At 44.3% G+C, this 17,590-nt stretch overlaps 1 protein-coding gene across 3 annotated transcripts in view; it reads left to right on the forward strand.

The window, feature by feature from the left end:
• Window positions 1–850: 850 nt before the first annotated feature.
• Btbd9 (BTB domain containing 9) overlaps window positions 851–17,590 on the forward strand; it is a 351,932-nt gene continuing 335,192 nt past the window's right edge. Inside the window, exon 1 of one of the 3 annotated variants that reach the window (XM_021186356.3) lies at window positions 851–1,044. The gene's annotated coding sequence lies outside the window, so the exon portion shown is untranslated. Of the gene's footprint in view, window positions 1,045–5,212; window positions 5,232–17,590 lie in introns of those variants that run through there. The other 2 variants (XM_021186361.3, XM_021186357.3) reach the window with 2 other exon arrangements.

Consider the following 17,590-nt stretch of genomic DNA (forward strand, 5'->3'; position numbering starts at 1 on the left):
GCTGGCCTCCGCGTTTCCATCCCCACCGCCAGAGTCTAGGTTGTGGCTCTGATCCTTCACTAGCCCAGCCCTAACCCTTGCTGTGTCTGTTCATTTTCACTGCCCATTTACGTCGTCTTTGCTCGGAATTAAGTCTTCCATCTTCAAACCCACACACCCAGGTAAGTAACTTTCAAGAGAGACGACTCTCCAGTTTCGGCCAGGAAAGACCTACAACCCAATTTCTACGGCTTCATAGTCCACAGTGCCTGCTTCTTATGTGAAAGGTGGAGTCTAATGGGCTTTATACGTTACACTTGGTAGTCCTGGAGTGTTGAGGACTTTATGTCCGGGCTTTCTGTCAGGGTCTTGAAATAAGGAATTCGAATGAGATCAGTTCGCCCGCAGCCTCGCACGCATTATTTCGTCCTAAATTGACACCTTTCTAGAGCAGGCAGGTCAGGTAACCGTCTTCCCACTGACAGAAGGAGAAACTGAGTCGTGGTATTTCAGGCCTGGTCTTCGTAGCACCTTGAAGCTGGTAATGCCTCACTTGGCCCATTCTCCTCGTCCAACTTCTCGCACGTAGCTGACTGTCCATCAGGCAAGCGACTAAGTGCAGAAGGACGAGGCTTTCTCCAACCGGCGCTCCGGCTCGTCCCCTTACGCAGTGACGCGACCGATGACGCTATTCGGTGACGTGTGATGACGTGCCTCACCCTGAGCCAGGTGTCGGCAGGGCGGCCACACCCTCAGGGCCCAGTAGTGGAGGGGCAGTGGCTCCGACCTGGGGAAACACGCCGCAAGACCCCCGCCTGAGGCGACCTGGGGCCCTGGTGTCCTGGGTTCTACCGGCCCACGGTTGAGCCGTTGCTAAGTGACGCCAGCGCGCAGAGCGCGTGCGCGGCCACGGCGGTGTGCGTGAAAGCGGGCGCGCGCCGCGACGGCGGCGGCGAGGAAGGCGGCGACGGCGGCGGTCGAGGGGGCGGTGGCCACGAGGCGGGGTCGCTGCTGGCGGAAGAGACCTGTGTGGCGGCGTCTAGGTCGCTGAGGAACATCGTCGGGGTGAGTCGCCCGGACCGCTCGTGGGAGGTGGGGCCTGGCCGCACCTGCTGCGCGGGCCCGGGGCGCGGGGACGCGCTCCCCCTCCCCGCCGGACCCGCGCGGGCCGCTCCACGCCCCTCGGCCGCTGGTTCCGGGGGCGGGGACGGGGGCTGACGAGGGTCAGTTCCCGGGCCTGGAGCTCTGGGGTGGGGGTGGGGGTTGAGAGGGGGGCACTGGAGAGAGGGGTGCCGAGAGATAAATGACCGGACTCCAGTGCGACGCTGCCGGTTTCCTTTACCCTGAGGAATTTGAAGCGGGAGAAGCCCGCGTTTCTCAGCAGCCGCGCGTCCACACTGAGACGCCGACTGTGCAAACCTGACAAACGCGGAAATGGGGACCCTCGGGGTTCGCAAAGTTTTGGGGTAAACCGCGAAGAGATCCGTCGGCTCTACCCTGGCGGGTCTGGAGTAGGAGCGGGTTGTTAGGGAGATCGTTAGAATCTGTGCCTGCGTGAGCGTCGGGCACACCCACGATCCGGGGAAGGCGACTTGTCAGTGAAGATGCTGGTTGGCTAACCTGTTGCCTGGACCTTCCAGCCTCACGTGCATGCCCACGTGCTCCTCTGACCATTATTATTATTATATCATCCTGTGTTGGTCCACATTTTTGAAGCCAAGGGACCATATCCATTCTGTATTGCTACTTCCTCATAGACTCAAATCTGCCCTTGTATCTGTTTCCCAGAACCGCGCTGTGCTTTGGCCATTGCAAGGGTCTTGCGGGTAGGGCAGCCCTGCCTTTTGTGTGTGTTCTTCCCAGAAGCAGTGCGGTCTGTTATTTATCTGGTGGAAATGTAGATTGTGTTTCACGCGTGGGCTGGCATGGTGAGACTGGTGTTAAATGATGCAACTGGCCATCAGCCAGTATACAGGATTCTGTTGGGTCCGTTGTATATGGTGGTTTATTAAGGAGGAATAATGGAGACAAATGGAAGAAATACTCTTTCCCGTTATGGGTTAAAGGCAGTGCCAAGTGAGAGTGACAAAGATAGGGAGCACTGACATTTGATCATGCCTAAAAACTGAGGGACATAACTTTAGAGTTTCCACCCAGAATCTAAAATCAGGATTTTCAGTTTTATAACGGAGTCTCTGTAAGGTATGGTCTCTGAAGTTCTCACGTCTTGGAATCAGTAAAGCTTGCTTTGAAAAGCCACTCAGGAGCCACTGTTCTATTACGAGCTTTTGTGACTGAGTTACCAATTTTCCCTTTTGCTTGTGCCTCCTAGAAAACTGCCCACTCCCTGGTAGATAGCTATGCGGTTGATGCGGCCTCATACCCTGTGGACATGGTTTATCAATACAAGAGGAACATTTAGTTTTATCCTTCACATAGTTAATGCAACTGCCTCCCTCTTTCCCGAGTTGTGCCTTAGTGAGAGGGTTGTGGGGTCACAAGTGAGGTCCCTGACCAGCCTGTTTTCTTTTAAGAATGAGCTGTCTAGTCAGAAAAAGAAATCATGTATATGTCAAAGAATCCCAGAAGGAAGTGAGGTAGTAGTATTAGGTGGGGCTATAGTATAGGAGAAGTTTACACAGGAGGAGGTCAGATACAGGGCTGGCCTTTAAACGGAGAGTAAAATTGGACTTAGGAAAGAGATAAATCCTGTGGTGAAAAGTTAGTGCTAATTTGGTCATTGGATGGCGGAAGGATATTTCGAGGAGGCTTGTGTGACTGGAGCAGAGAAAGGTTCCTTGTACAGAAATAGTGGGGAGAGAGGCTTTACAGGGTGGCTGTAAAAGTGTTACAGACAGACTCCGTCCTGGTTAGTTTTTGACAACTTGACAAAAAACTAGAATCACTGGGGAGAAGGACCGTCTGCTAAGGAAGTGCTTCCATCAGGTTGGCCTGCACAGGATGGGTGTGTGGTGTGGGGGCATTTTCTTAATTGACAATTGATACAGGAGGTCCCACCCACGCCCTGCAGATCTGGCTAGGCCTTGGCAGGCTGTCCTGGGTTGTAGGAGATGGGCAAGCCAGGAAACAGCATCTGGCTCCTGCCTCCAGGTTCCTGCCTTTGCTTTTCTTGATGATGGACAGTTAGCCTGTAATCAAAATAACCCCTCTCCTAAGTTGGTTTTGATCAGGGTTTTATCACGGCAACAGCAAATCAACTGGAACAGAGTATGTCTGTAGGGTGGGATCAAAATAAAATCTTAGATAAGAATAAGTTACAAGTGTTACTCTTTTAAAACATGTTTCTCCTCTTCCTCCCCCTCCTCTTCTCCCTTCTGCTTCTTCTTCTTTTTGTTTTTTTTTGAGACAGGGTTTCTCTATGTCATGATTTTTCTGGCTGTCCTGGAACTCAGAAATCTGCCTGTTTCTGCCTCCCAAGTGCTGGGATTAAAGGCGTGCGCCACCACGCCCGGCCAATCTATTTGATTCTCAAGATAGGGTTTTACATATATCCTTGGTTGGCCTAGAATTTATTCTGTAGAGTATTCTCCTTACTCTGCTTCTTGAGTACTGGAATTACAGGTGTTAGCTATCAAGCCCTGCCTAAAAATAAATGTTATTTTTACTTAAAGAATATCTGGCTGAGCTAGGATAAAATTTCTGTATCCTTTGATTTCATTTAGTAATTGGAATAAATGTTTCATTCCTGTGCATGGGCTGTCAGTATTGCATGCCTTCAGCCACTAAAATCTGCCTAATGGGCTTGCTGTTTTGAACATTGACAGAAGTGCTGTAACCAACATCGTCATCTGACGATATTCAGTGATACAGTTTCCATCATGATTATCTCTCACAATGCCCCGCCAAACAATAACTTCCGACCCTGTGACAAAGGTACAAATATGTTAGCTAGAAAGGGAGTCTATCTGAAGAAAGGTACAAACAGACACTGACAAAAGGATCTGACAGTAATTAGACTCTGCTGGAGAATATTAACTCATCTATAACGTTCTTCGTTATTAGAAAATTCTTGAGCTCTTTGTAGTGACACATTCTTGTAATCTCAGCTCTTGGAAGGGAAAAGCCAGACGCTCAGAGACTCAGCATCATTTTCTGCAGCAGTAAATTGAAGCTAGCCAGGGCCACGTGAGATTCTGTCTCACCCTTGTCTCTACCCCCACCCCAAAAGACAAAATTCTGTGGAATGGTTTGCAAGCTAGAGGTTGAATTGCTGAGATGTGTAGAGTTACTTGGCAAGTGCTACATTATTTAACATCTCAGCAAATATTTATGAGGTGTTAGCTGTGACTAGATACTCATTCCATCAGGAGGACATAGACGAATGGGTGCTGTAATACCTTTGACATGTAAGTGTCCATCAGAGATGGGAAACCACCAGCTGTCATATGTTTTGATAAGTTAATTACTTTAAGAATTAATAAATTACTAGAGGAATTGATCACACTTGAAAAACATTGATGGCAAATGATTAGAAGAGAAGAGGATAGACCTTATTCCCACAGATTAAGTAGGTTTCTGCTGTATGTAAAGAGCAAGGCAACTTTCTAGGTAGACAGTCTTTGCTGAACATTAAAATTGAATGGTTCTTTTGGAAATGTCCTGAGCTGTTTCTTACCAGCTTAATGTGTGGCAGTAGAGATGGGATAGATATATTAGAGAGCCAAATTATGACCGGATCTAGGGGTCTTCCGTTCTATTCTTCTATTTATTTATTTATTTATTTATTTTATTTTGAGACAGGGTCTCTATAGCCCTAGTTGTCCTGGGACTCACTATGTAGACCAGGCTGGCCTTGAACTGACTGCCTCTGCCTAGAGCACTGGGAATAAAGGGGGTGCCACCACATCTTGCCCACTGCATTCTAAAATGTCTAGATCCATTGTTCATTTACTTGGCAATGGAAAACCAAGGAAAGTAGGCTGAGCACATCATCAGGAAGCAACCAGTAGTCCCACATAGGTCGCTGTAGAGTCAGGAGACAGGGACTTGCTGGTGTCTCAGAGAGGAAAGTGGGATGGATAGAGGCCAGAAACATTGTAGTTGCTAAAAGTTTACAACTGTAAGTATGTAGAGGGAAGGGGGATACGTTAAAGATGATGACCTACCCTGAGTAGGTGAGTGATTATGATGCCAGCGATTAGCACATAGAGGAGAGTGGGCTACAGTGCACAGAGGCTGAGTGCTGGCAGTTTTATGGAGCATATGCGGAGTTTCAGTAGACAGGTTTCTAGGTAAGTAGGTCGGAATTCTATAGATTTGGCGAGAAGACCAGGAACAGTCTAGTGTAAATCACTAACTGCGGGACCCTTGGAGGTAAGAGGATACAAGTCCTTGTGGTACTGCTGTGCCATTTATTGGCCAAGTGCCCTTGTCTCAAATTAGTCTTTTATCCTTGGCTTTTTGTTGGAATTAAAGCACTCTTGTGAAGATGGAGTAATGCACTGTGTACTTGGTGATAGCAGAATGTGATAGCAGACAAGCGTTGAACAGTAATAGCAATAGACATACATAGAAGTAGATGGTCTGACTACATAAAATCAGAGGCTGGGAGTTAGGACAAAGTGGGACTTGGGAAAGCAGGTGAGTGAATCATCGTTTGACTCAGCCCAGCTCTCAATCTGCTTTCTGTTTCCCTGAAAAAATACTAGAAACTAAAGAGTTAATAAACAACAGAAATTTGTTTCCTCTGAGTTCTAGAAGTTGAGATGTCCAAGGTCAGATGCTGGCCTGTGGTAAGGGGTGGCGTCTGTCTATCCCTTTCTCCTTGTGTGGGAGCCCCAGCCCTGCAGTAGCAGCAGAGGCCTCCTGCTTTTATTATGTCACTAACGCTCCATCTCAGCATAGTCACGCTGAGGATTAGGTCTCCAGTCCCTTCCAGCTGGTTTCCACACTTGAGCAAGCAGCTGCAGAGCATGGAGGCCTTGGTAAAGCACAGAAAGCCAGGCCCTTTCCCTGTAAGTTTCCCATCCAGTACATGCAGATGGGGCTTCATGTTTTGCAGCTTGAACAAGTGTCCATGTGAGCCTGTGCTGGGACCAACATTGAAAACAACTGAGGAAAGCTGTGTGTGTAGAGGAGGAGTGAGCATGGACCGGAACAACGATGTGAAGTGTTTGGAGGGGTCCAGAGAGAGTCAAGAATGGAAGTTTTCATACTGTAGGTTCATCACCCGCTTAGTTCCGTAGACTTGCATCTAGTGTTGTCTTCTCCAGACTCTACTGAAAGCTGGGTATGTGACAGTGAATGGATAAGTATTTTAAGCTGCTGGTCACTGTGGGAGAGTGCATGGCCTTCACACTGATTTCATCTGTGCTCCTACATTGAGATGAGGATACTATTTCTAATCTGACACACATAAAATAACTGCAGATTTTTTTTGCATTTGGCTTTCTGTTACATACTTGGTCCTTATTCCTTTTTTTTTAATTTTAGAAAGAAAATGACAGTTTGGGTTGTAAAATCTGCTGTGGTGGTTGTTTGTGTGTGTTTGTGTGAACTTGACACAAACTGGAGTCACTTGGGAAGTAATTAAGGAATTGCCTTCATCAGGTTGGCCCGTGGCCATGTCTGGACATTGCTTTGATTAATGATTCACATAGAGGGCCCAGCCTACTGTGCTTGTTGCTGTCATGGGCGGGGCTTCTGGGTAGTATGAGAAACTGAGAGAAGCTATGGAGTAAGCCAGTATGCAGGTTCCCTCATGGCCTCTGCTTCCGTGGCTGCTTGAGCTCCTGCCCTGACTTCCCTCAGAGATGGCCTGTGAGCTGTAAACCGAAATAACCCTTTCCTCCCCAAGCTGGTTTTAGTCAGTGTAATACCGGAGAAAAGACACAGAGTCAGTGTGAACAGTGTGTGTCAGGATTCCAGTGTGGGTTCATGCTCTAGGGAAGCAAATAATATGCTTCTTGTTTCTAGAGAGTTTACAGAAAGTTTGGTAAAGTGCGCAAAGCCACAGGATAGAAACAGAAAGTTTAACCATAGAAGCCCTAGATGTAATGGGCTCAGGGCTGTTTGAGGATAGACATTAGGTCCTCTGTGTCACCTCTACCGAGGATTTCTAACATATAACATAGATATTAGTGTTTTTTTTTTTTTCTAGTAGGAAGTTGAAAGGAGTTGTTTCTTTTCTTTGTCAAGATATTAAATGTTTGCTGGGCAATAGTGGTGAACTCTAATCCCAGCAGTTGGGAGGCAGAGGCAGGTAGATCTCTGTGAGTTTGAGGCCTGCCTGGTCTACGGAGATAGTTCCAGAACAGCCAGGGCTACAGAAAGACCCTGTCTTAAAGAAAAAAAAAAGATATTAGAAGTGTTAGGCAGGATTATTGTTCATTGAGCTTTGTTCTGGGCACCTAAGACTGGTTATAAGTTGGCAGGATGAATGTGTGCACATGTATGTTGTCAAGATGGGGAGGACGCCTGATGTCTAAATGTTCAGATTATACTGATAAGAAGAGTGTATTGAGAACTTGAAGTTAAATTTATCAGCTTTTTGCATGCAAGGGCCATTGAAGAGTACAGACATGTTTAGCTTTTTTTCTTTGCAATCCAATTTGTAATTTGGTGGAGGAGAGAGCGCAATTAGAAAGAGAAAATAGGCTGCACAGGAATACGTTAAGGCTGTATAAATATTGATTGCAGGCTAGGTAATTGTGCTTGTTGAGTGGGTAAGTGTGCAGTTTTGATTTCAATTCATAAGCCTTTGTAATCTTTCAGAATTATAACAAGTCTGGGACTGGAGTTGTAACTTAGTTGGTAGAGGCCTTTGCAGGACATTTCAGATCGAATCTGTTGATAGTAGGGTCTGATGCTTGCCTAGAGATCAAACCCTGAGTTTGATCTCAGATACTAAATAAACTGGGCATGATGGCCACACAGACTGCCCACACCTGTAGTCCTAGCACTTGAAAGGTGAAGGTAGGAGGCTCAGAAGTTCATGGTCATTTTCAGCTACATAGTGAATGTGAAATCAACTTGGGATATGTGAGACCCTGTCAAAATTAAAAAAAAAAAAAGCTGTAAATCTGGTCATATTAACCTGGGCTGCCTTTTGCATCTGAATATGAAACACAGAAATATTCCAGTGTTCTTTGTCCTTGTAGTTCATGATTTGGAGGTCTACTTAGTATGTTAGTCAGCTTTACTTTAGTCTAGTAAGTATTTGAGACAATCAAACTTAGTGAGAGAAAAGGTTTATTTTGGCTTATAGTTTTGGAGCTTTATGTCCATGATTGGCAAACATATTACTTTTAGGCCTGTGATGTATATTTGTGTTGGAGAAGCACAGCATGGCTATAGAGTCCAAAGGTCCCACAGTCACCTTTGAGGGCATGGTCCCAATGACATAAACCTCCCACTAGGCTCCACCTCCTGAAGGTAGCACTCCTATCTCCTGCTAATCACAGACCAGGCACCAAGCCTTAATGCGTGGACCTTGGGAGGATATTTCAAATCCAAGATGTAGCACCCATGTAAGGACAGGGCTAGTTAGAGTTGTACCCTTAAATGTTGTCCAAGGTCCTGTTAATGATAATGGTATTCCTGGAAGATGGAAGCACTTTTAGGAGTTGGAACTACTAGAAGGAATTAGGCCATTGGGACATTATAGGAGATATTTGGGATCCCGTTCCGATCCGGTTAGCCTCTCTGCTTCCTAGCCACTGCCTTCTGCAGTGATGCACTACTTCAGCACAGGTTAGAAAAGCAGCTGGCCAGCTGCTGGTGGATGGAGACTTCTGTGAGCTTAAACCAATCTTTCCTCCTTTCAACTTCTCAGGCGTTTGTCAGTGATAGAAAGCTGACTAGTATAAGGGTCATTAACAATGAGGAGCCATGTAGTGAGTGGCAGTGTTGTGTGAGGCCCTTTCTGTGTGTTCTTTAACTCTAATGATCTTGAAAACCTGACAACTATCCCATTTGTACTAATGAGTCAGGTGAGTTCCAGGATGGGGAGCAATTTGTCTGTAGTCTGTAGCCGGTGAGGGATGGCATTGCACTTCAGCCCTAGGCTGGGACTCTTAATTCCAACTCTTTTTCTAGTTAATTTCAACTCCTGGTTTCAACATGGGGTCCTAACATGGGAATGATCCTGATGGTCACACGCACATGCACATGCGAGCATATGAATGCATATACACATACAGGCACTTCTGCAGATTATGCAAAAATTGCTAGAACAGGTCAGAATCTTAGAAAACACTTGAAGATAATTTGATAATATATTTAAGGTTAGAGAGGAAAGGAGACTGACAGTCAAAGGTCACATGCTGACTATCCTATGAGCAAGTGCTAGTTTTGTTGTTGTTGTTTTTGTTTGTTTTGTTTTTTTTGAGACAGGGTTTCTCTGTGTAGCCCTGGCTATCCTGGAACTCACTCTGTAGACCAGGCTGGCCTCAAACTCAGAAATCCACCTGCCTCTGCCTTCCAGGTGCTGGGATTAAAGGCATGTGCCAACGCTGCCCCGCAGTGCTAGTTTTTGAGTAATATATTTTACATAAGTGTTTGGTTTTCTTTATATTCAGGTACATGTTCTTGAGAAAGAACTATAATTTTTCAAGCTCATCGATAGCATTTTGAATTCATCAATAGCATTTTCAAGTTCATCAATAGCAAGTAAATTCAGAACTTAAAACATTTTCTTTGTGGTCGTTTGAATGTGGATGGTCCCCATAGGCTCATAGTTTAAAGGCTTGGTCCTCAGTTGGTGGAACTGTTAGGGAGTGTGTCTTTGTTGAAGGAAGTGTGCCACTGGGGCTTCTAAGTCCACACCAGTACCATCCAGTACTCTGCCTGTGTCCTACATGTGGACGTGAGATTCAGCTGCGGCTCTAGTGCCTGCCTGCCTTCTACCATGCTCCCTGCCTGAATGGTCGTGGACTCACCTTCTGAGACTGTCACCCCAGGAAACTCTTTCTTTTATAAGTTGTCTCTTCACAGCAAGAGAACAGTGACCAAGATATCCATGAAGTCTTGTCTAAAGCAATGAAGTACTTGAGATTAAGTAGCTAATCTTTCTGCTGTCTCCATCCTTTATTCCTTCCATTGAAATGTTTATTTTTAAGTCTTTTCACCAAACAAATTCATTCTAATTATGGTATAATTCAGTTATTTTGATTTGGTTCATTCCTGGCATTTTGACTGAGTCACTCTCCTTCATCCTATTTTCTACATTCCTGGAAATGCAGACTGTAATTATTTTTGTAAAAGTCATCTAACTTCACAATAAATATTTGTATAGAAATTATATTTTGCAAATGCACTAGTTACTAAATACTATACCAGTATCTAATGCAGTCTGATAAAGCAAATTTAGTTGTTTCAGACAGCACACTTTTTTTCTCAGCTACTGTGGGTCAGGAACTCAAAAATAGCCTAGCTGGGTATTGTAGCACAGAGAGCCTGGTGAGTTCCAGTTTGACTTTTGAAGTGCTGTGGCCTTTGTCCAAAGGCTCAGATAGGCTGGGAGATGACTGTTGGGATGAGGCCTTACACGCATGGAGGGTTGCTTGAGGGTCTGTTAGGGTCTCTTGGCTTCATCCAGAGCCACTGATGAAAGACTGAGGAAGAAGCCACACGTCTGCTCGCCCTGTTTTCTTTCAGTTACAACTGAATCACTGAGTCTAGCCCCTGCTTAAGACGGCAGTTAGGTTCCACCTATTTTGGAAGGAGGAATCAAAGAGTTTGTGGATAGCTTTATAAAGTGGACACATTTTATTCAATCATAGGACATTTCTCCAGAGGAAGCCATTTCATCAGCTGAAATTGTCTCTGTTAGACACATGCAGTCATTATTCTGACTGGTGTGTTCACAGTATGAGAGAAATGATTACTGAAGCATTATAAAATTATTAAATGAATTTCTGTAACTGGAAGGTTTGTGGATTCCTTGAAGTTTTCTATCTGTCACATTAGTGTTAGGGCTAATGCGTCTAGAACACTTTCATTTAGGCATTCTTTTCATGGGAGGACAAGAAGCAAGAATGACAGGGTCTTGTTGCCCAGGAAAATGTCAAATGTATATAGCTATGTTTCTGTAAATTCACTCTGCCCGCCTCTGCCTCCTAACTGCTGTGATTAAAGGCGTGCACCACCACCACCTGGTACACTTAAAACTTTTAATCTTTAATACAGCTGTATGTTTTGCCCCAGTTAGTTTTGCTGTCAACTTGACACATGTGAGAAGTGCAAGCCTCACTAGAACAACTGTCTCAATTGGATTGACTTGTGGGCATGTCTCTTGGGCTAATTCTTGCATGAGGATCCAGCCCACCATGGGCAGTGCCATTTCTTCCTGTCATGGCTTCCTTGATGATAGACTGTTAAGTGTAAGATGAAGTAAATCCTTCCCTCTACTACATTGCTTTTAGTCAGAGTTTTATCACAGTAATGAAGAAGTAAACTAGAATATTCTAGGTAATGTCGTTGACTTGACCTTATAAATTTCCTGGAAAAAAAAAAAAAAGTGCTCCCTCTGCCTCTCTGCAGGCTTGCCTTACCTGTATGTCTTCAGAAATCTACTTGGCTCATCCGTGGATACCACTTAAAAAAACAAAACATACTCAGTTGATTTCTTTTGGACTGTTAGTCTGGGCCAGTTTCTCAGTCCATGCCTTCATAGCACCTCCAGGGTTCTTATTGTTTTTAATTAGCATATTTTAATTGTGCAAAACAGGGGCTCACGGTGGCATTTTTCCACGTGTAAATAAATATAGTTTGCCCTGGAGCAGTGTCTTCTAGGTTTGTCTGTTAGACTTGTTGGCAGGAGCACCACAGTGTTCTTTCTTCAGTGTTTCCCTGTGACCTGTTCTTTGTCCTCTTGGGCATGCTGACTTCTGTCCCTCAGCTCAGATGGGCCTGCTGGCTCTTTGCAGTGAGGCTGTGCTGTTCTTCCCATGGAACCAGTGTGTTCTGTGGAGAGGCATTGAGACTGTGCCTGTTGCTGCTCAAACTTTGTTTTGTTTTGTTTTTTGAGACAGGGTTTTTTTTTTTTTTTTTTTTTTTTTTTTTCTTTCTGTGTAGCTCTGGCTGTCCTGGAACTTACTCTGTAGACCAGGCTGGCCTCAAACTCAGAACTCCACCTGCCTCTGCCTTTACAGTGCTGGGATTAAAGGTGTGCACCACCACCGCCTAGCACTGCTCACTTAGCATCCTTCATAACCTTTCCTGAGTCAGTTGTTGATGAGGTTGTTGCCAAATTAGGGTTTACTGTGTCATCGTTCTTTTTATAATTTTAATTGTTTTACCCAGTATCTAATTTGTGAGTTACTACTCTGTGCGTCTGTGGCTGGATTTGTAGATTTTTAAAAAATGAGTCATCATTTAAAATTATCCCAGATTTGGCTGATGGGAATCTTTTCAAGTTAGTGCTGTGCCTTTCTGGCTTGTTCCCATGATTCTCAGATGTCCTCTTTATTTTCTGGTTCAAGATAGGCCAGGTCTGTCTCATATTTTCCTTACTCTTGCCTTGGAATCAAAATTTTCTCAAAAGGACCCTAGCACATCCAGAAACAATATCAGGGTGCTAGGTATGGCCATAACTACCGGATGACATTGCTTTTAGGCTCTCTTAACAAATAGCTACTAGGTTGCTGTGTGTGCGTGCGTGTGTGCTCGTGTGTGTATGTGTGTGTGTGTGTGTGTGTGTGTGAGAGAGGGGGGGGAAACAGACAGACAGACAGACACGGAGGGAGGGACTGTATACCTTTGGGTCCAACCCTATATATACTACTGGGTTTATTGTAGCAATTTGTTCTTCATAGATGTGACTCCTTCCTCCTTTTCCAAAGTGTTGGTCCCCTGTTCCATCACTGACAGCGTCTCATCCATTTGCCCACTGCTAAATGTATTGAGGAAGTAGGTTTGAGATTGCTGACTTGTACCTCTGTGAAAAGAAACTCATCTTCTAGAGGGCAGCATTCTTTGTCAGCGTTAGCTTGAGGGTTGTGGTCCAGACACCGTGTTCAAAGGTTCTGGGGTTAACTCTCCTCTCACCCCTTCCTTCCTTGTGTTGTCCATTTGAAAGGCAGTTTGGTATTTTGGTTGCACTTCGTGTTGGGCTCCACTCTTTAACACCTTTGCTCATCTTATTGTCTTTTTTTTTTTTTTTTTTTTTTGGTCTGTGCAAATCATTAACATGGTTCCACAAATCTCTGTATATAAAGAATTGTCACTGTCCTCTGACCTTTCCACGTGGTTCTTTGTCTTTGCTGGTAGATAACAAGTGATCTTGAACATGTCCCACAAACACTTTATTGTAGGGTGTGTACATTAGAACTTGCTGAAGCACGTGGTATTTGAATCTTGAGTCTTAGTAGGTGGTAGCAAACTGTTTCCCATGGAAATACTTATGTTCTGAGCCTGGTACCAACAGTGTGAACTGCACTCCTGAAGCCCAGTGAGACTGATGCTGCAGTCTTCTGTACCTCGCTGACATGTTCGAGGTGAAAGGCAGTGTGGTGGAGAAATAAATCCCTTGGCAATATCTCATCTGCACCATTATTGTTATTATTATTATTATTACTTGTTTTGAGACAGGGTTTTTCTGTGTAGATATAACTGTCCTAGAATTCCCTCTGCAGACCAGGCTGGCCTCGAACTCAGAGATCCGCCTGCCTCTGTTCTCCCAGTGCTGGGATTAAAGGCGTGCGTCACCACCTCCCAGCTCTCATGAACTATTTTAAGATCACTTTTACAGCAGGTACTATGAGAATTTTGTTCAAGATCCAAAGGGTATACAAGTTGAGATTAAGTGTATACTCCTTACCCCATCCTACAGTCTCTACTTCTTGTAAATAGCCTGTGTTGTCACTGGCTCATCGAGTCATTCAACAGAAACGTATCAAGTGCCTCTTTAATACCAGGCACAGCGGTGTTTGGAGTCATAGACGTGAACAAAACAGACTAAGAGCTGTTCTATGGAGCATCCATTCTGTCAGGGGAGAGTGTGGCTGGCAATGTGTCTCAGCAGGTAGAGGTGCTTGCTGCCAAGCTTCACAACCTGAATTTAATCCTGATACTCACATGGTGGAAGAGAATTGACCCCCTAAAGATGTCTTCTGACATCCAAGTGCATCTCATGTCCCATTTCTAACTAAACAAAGAAAAGAGATGATAAGAGACAAAAATTAAATTTCACAGGGCTGTGGACATAGCTTAGTGGTAGAACACTTGCTTATTTTTCTTTGTTTTTGTTTTTGTTTTTGTTTTTCTGGTTTTTTGGTTTTTCAAGACAGGGTTTCTCTGTGTAGCCCTGGCTGTCTTTGAACTCAATCTGTAGACCAGGCTGGCCTTGAACTCAGAAATCCGCCTGCCTCTGCCTCCCAAGTGCTGGGATTAAAGGCATGCGCCACCATTGCCCGACTTATTATTTCAAGACATAGGTTCCAGCCATATCACTAAAGTAAAAAAAAAAAAAAAGACCTTATCTATCTTTAAAGACATAGCCCATGTATTTACATGCAGCATGCTTCGATGTTTATTTAAGAAAACTCAAGATAAGAAAGGGTTCTATCGGGCTGGCGAGATGGCTCAGCGGTTAAGAGCACTGACTGTTTTCCTGAAGGTCCTGAGTTCAAATTCCAGCAACCACATGGTGGCTTACAACTACCCATAATGAGATCTGACACCCTCTTCTGGTGTCTGAAGACACCTACAGTGTACTTATGTATAATAATAAATAAATCTTTAAAAATAAAAAAAAGGGTTCTATGGTGGGTCTCATATATCTGTCAGCATCCGTATTCTCATTGCTTCCCTCTCCACTGCTCTCAGTGTGCCCCTCCCTCCTCCAGTTAGCTGCTGCTTTCCCAGGTTACCACACCTCTGTCTTCCTGTTGTACTTTTCCCCTGTGCCATTTCCCACCTCCCTTAAGAACTCTTCCTGTCCTCTCTACTCCATTTCCAGTTGTATGACGTATAAATATGTTAGTGCACACACATATATGACATGTAATTTTAAGTTTAGATTATGCATATAAGAGAAAAATGCAGTGTTTAAGAGTCTTGCTTATTTAGCTTAACATAAGGATTTCCAGTTGCATCCATTTTCCTGCAAATGTCATGATTTCATTCTTGAGGGCTGTATTGTGTGTATGTACCACATTTTCACCTGTTGGAGGACATGTAGACTGGCCCTGTTTCTGTCTGCTGTGAACTGCACAGCTGGGTTCATGGATGTGCAAGTCTCTGCTATGTGAAGACTTTGAGTGCACACCTTGAGTTGTATGGCTGTTTTACTTAGCTTTAGTGGTTGAGAAGCTGCCGTATTGATTTTCATTGTGGCTCTACAAGTTGACACCAGCAGTGATGAATGGCTTCCTTCTTCCCACTCCAGATTCTCATCTGTAATTTCTGTTATTTGTTTTCTTGATGACTGGGGTAAGGTAGATGCTCAAGGTATTAACTTCCCTGATGACTAAAGATGAGGAGCACTTAAAAAAAAAAGTCGTCATTGATAGTATTTTTTTCTCTTAAGACTGACCTGTCAGCCGGGCAGTGGTGGCGCACGCCCTTAATCCCAGCACTCGGGAGGCAGAGGCAGGCGGATTTCTGAGTTCGAGGCCAGCCTGGTCTACAGAGTGAGTTCCAGGACAGCCAGGGCTACACAGAGAAACCCTGTCTGGAAAAACAAACAAACAAACAAACAAACAAAAAAGATTGACCTGTCTGTTTAGTTTGTTAGCCCATTTATTGGTTGGTCAGATGATTTTTGTGTTTAAAGTTTGGAGTTTTTTCTATATCCCGAATATTAATCTTTTGTCTGATGTGTATTTGGCAAAGGCTTTTTTTCTCTTCATTCTGATGATTATGTCATTTGCTGTGCAGAAGCTTTTAATTTAAGGTCACCTCAGTTGTCACCTGGGACCATTGCTGTGCTACTGGAGTCTGGTTTGGAAAATCTTAGCTCACCTCTCACTGTGGTCCTTTACCAGCTTTAGGTCTTATATTAAGGTTTTTGATTTATTTTAAATTGACTTTTGTGGCAGATGAAAGATGTATCTAGTTTCATTCTTCTACATGTGGAAATCTAGTTTTCCTTTAATAAAGAGGCCGAATGTGGTGGTTTGAATGAGGTTGGCCACCAGAGGCTCATATATATGCATGGTTAGTTCCTAGTTGGTGAGCTGTCAGGGAAGAATTAGAAGTGTGGCCTTGTTGGAGGAGGTGTGCTGGTTGGGAGGGGTTTGAGGTTTCAAAAGCTCACACCAGGTCCAGTCTGTCTGACTGTACCTGTCTGTCTCTCCTTGTCTGACTGCTGCAGTGCTCCCCACCGTGATGATAATGGATTAACCCTCTGAAACTGTAACCAAGCCCCCACTTAAATGCTTTCCTTTGTTAGAGTTGCTCTGACTATGGGGTCTCTTCATAGCAGTAAAACACTAAGACAGTGATCATTCTCCAATATTTGTTTGTGAAAACTTTGAAAATTTTATGTGCTGTAACTGTGTTGATTTATTTAGGTAAATGTAAGAGAAACAATAAAAAAAAAATAAATGAGTAAAAGTACTTTTTAAAATGGCTGTGTGGTTAAGAGCACTGGTTGCTCTTCCAGAGGTCCTGAGTTCAATTCCCAGCAACCACATGGTGGCTCACAACCATCTGTAATGGGATCTGATGCCCTCTTCTGGTGTGTCTGAAGACATTGGACAGTGTGCTCATACACATAAAATAAATACATAAATCTTACAACAACAACAAAAAAAGCCAGTACAGCAAATCAAAAAACTACTAAATGTGGAGAAAAGGGAAAGGGAAAAAACTCGGGCAACACAGAAACTAATGAAAAGGACAGATATTGTCTAAAAATGAAAAAAGTAAACCACGTTAGGAAAGGGGAATAACAGAAAACTTAAAAAACGCTTATCATTTACAATACAGTAAACATCCTGCTAAACATGTAGAAAAAAACAAATCCCACAGGGAAATGGGTGATAGAAAAGCTGCTTTCTGAGCCCTCAAAATGTGGAGGCTGTCAGTTGTTACATGCCTGTTACATGTTACAGAGTCAGCTGAACATCTGGACTCTTGGTCCTTGCCTTCCTCCGCTGCTCTGTGTATTCTGTAGGCGTTGGGTATCTGTGTTGTCTTCACAGTGGTTGCTTCCCTTCTTTGCACAACAGGGCCCTCTGCTGGCCACCTCTAGCTTGCATCCTGTAGGCTAAGGAGCTTTCTGAGGAGCTTTCTGAGACTCCCAAGGACTGGTCCCTTGTTTGGCTACTTTAGCTGAAGGGTGTCTCCCAGGTTCATTGGGAGTAAGAAGGCAAGGGAGTACTAAGATCAGTAGGAACCCAGCAACCCCACCATGCTTCAAGGCCTCCTGGATATTAACAGTCACCTTGTTAAAGGGATGCCACTATGGGTTTGGGATCTTCAGATTCTCAAGGCCACAGCAGCAAAATGATAGGTGGCCACAGAATTTGATCCATCCTTTAGCCTTCGGCTCAAGATGTCACACTTCAGGGTAATTCTCATTTACTGAGATCCGTTCCAGGCCATCGGCGGTGGGTCTGTCTCTTCCTGTGCAATTCCTTCCTTGTGCTAGAGTTTCCAGCTCTCTGACTCTTTACAACTGCTTCTTTGGGGTCCTCAACCAGAG

The sequence above is a fragment of the Mus caroli genome, unplaced genomic scaffold (assembly GCF_978045245.1).
Source record: "Mus caroli unplaced genomic scaffold, Mus_caroli_1 scaffold_18, whole genome shotgun sequence".
NCBI lineage: Eukaryota > Metazoa > Chordata > Mammalia > Rodentia > Muridae > Mus > Mus caroli.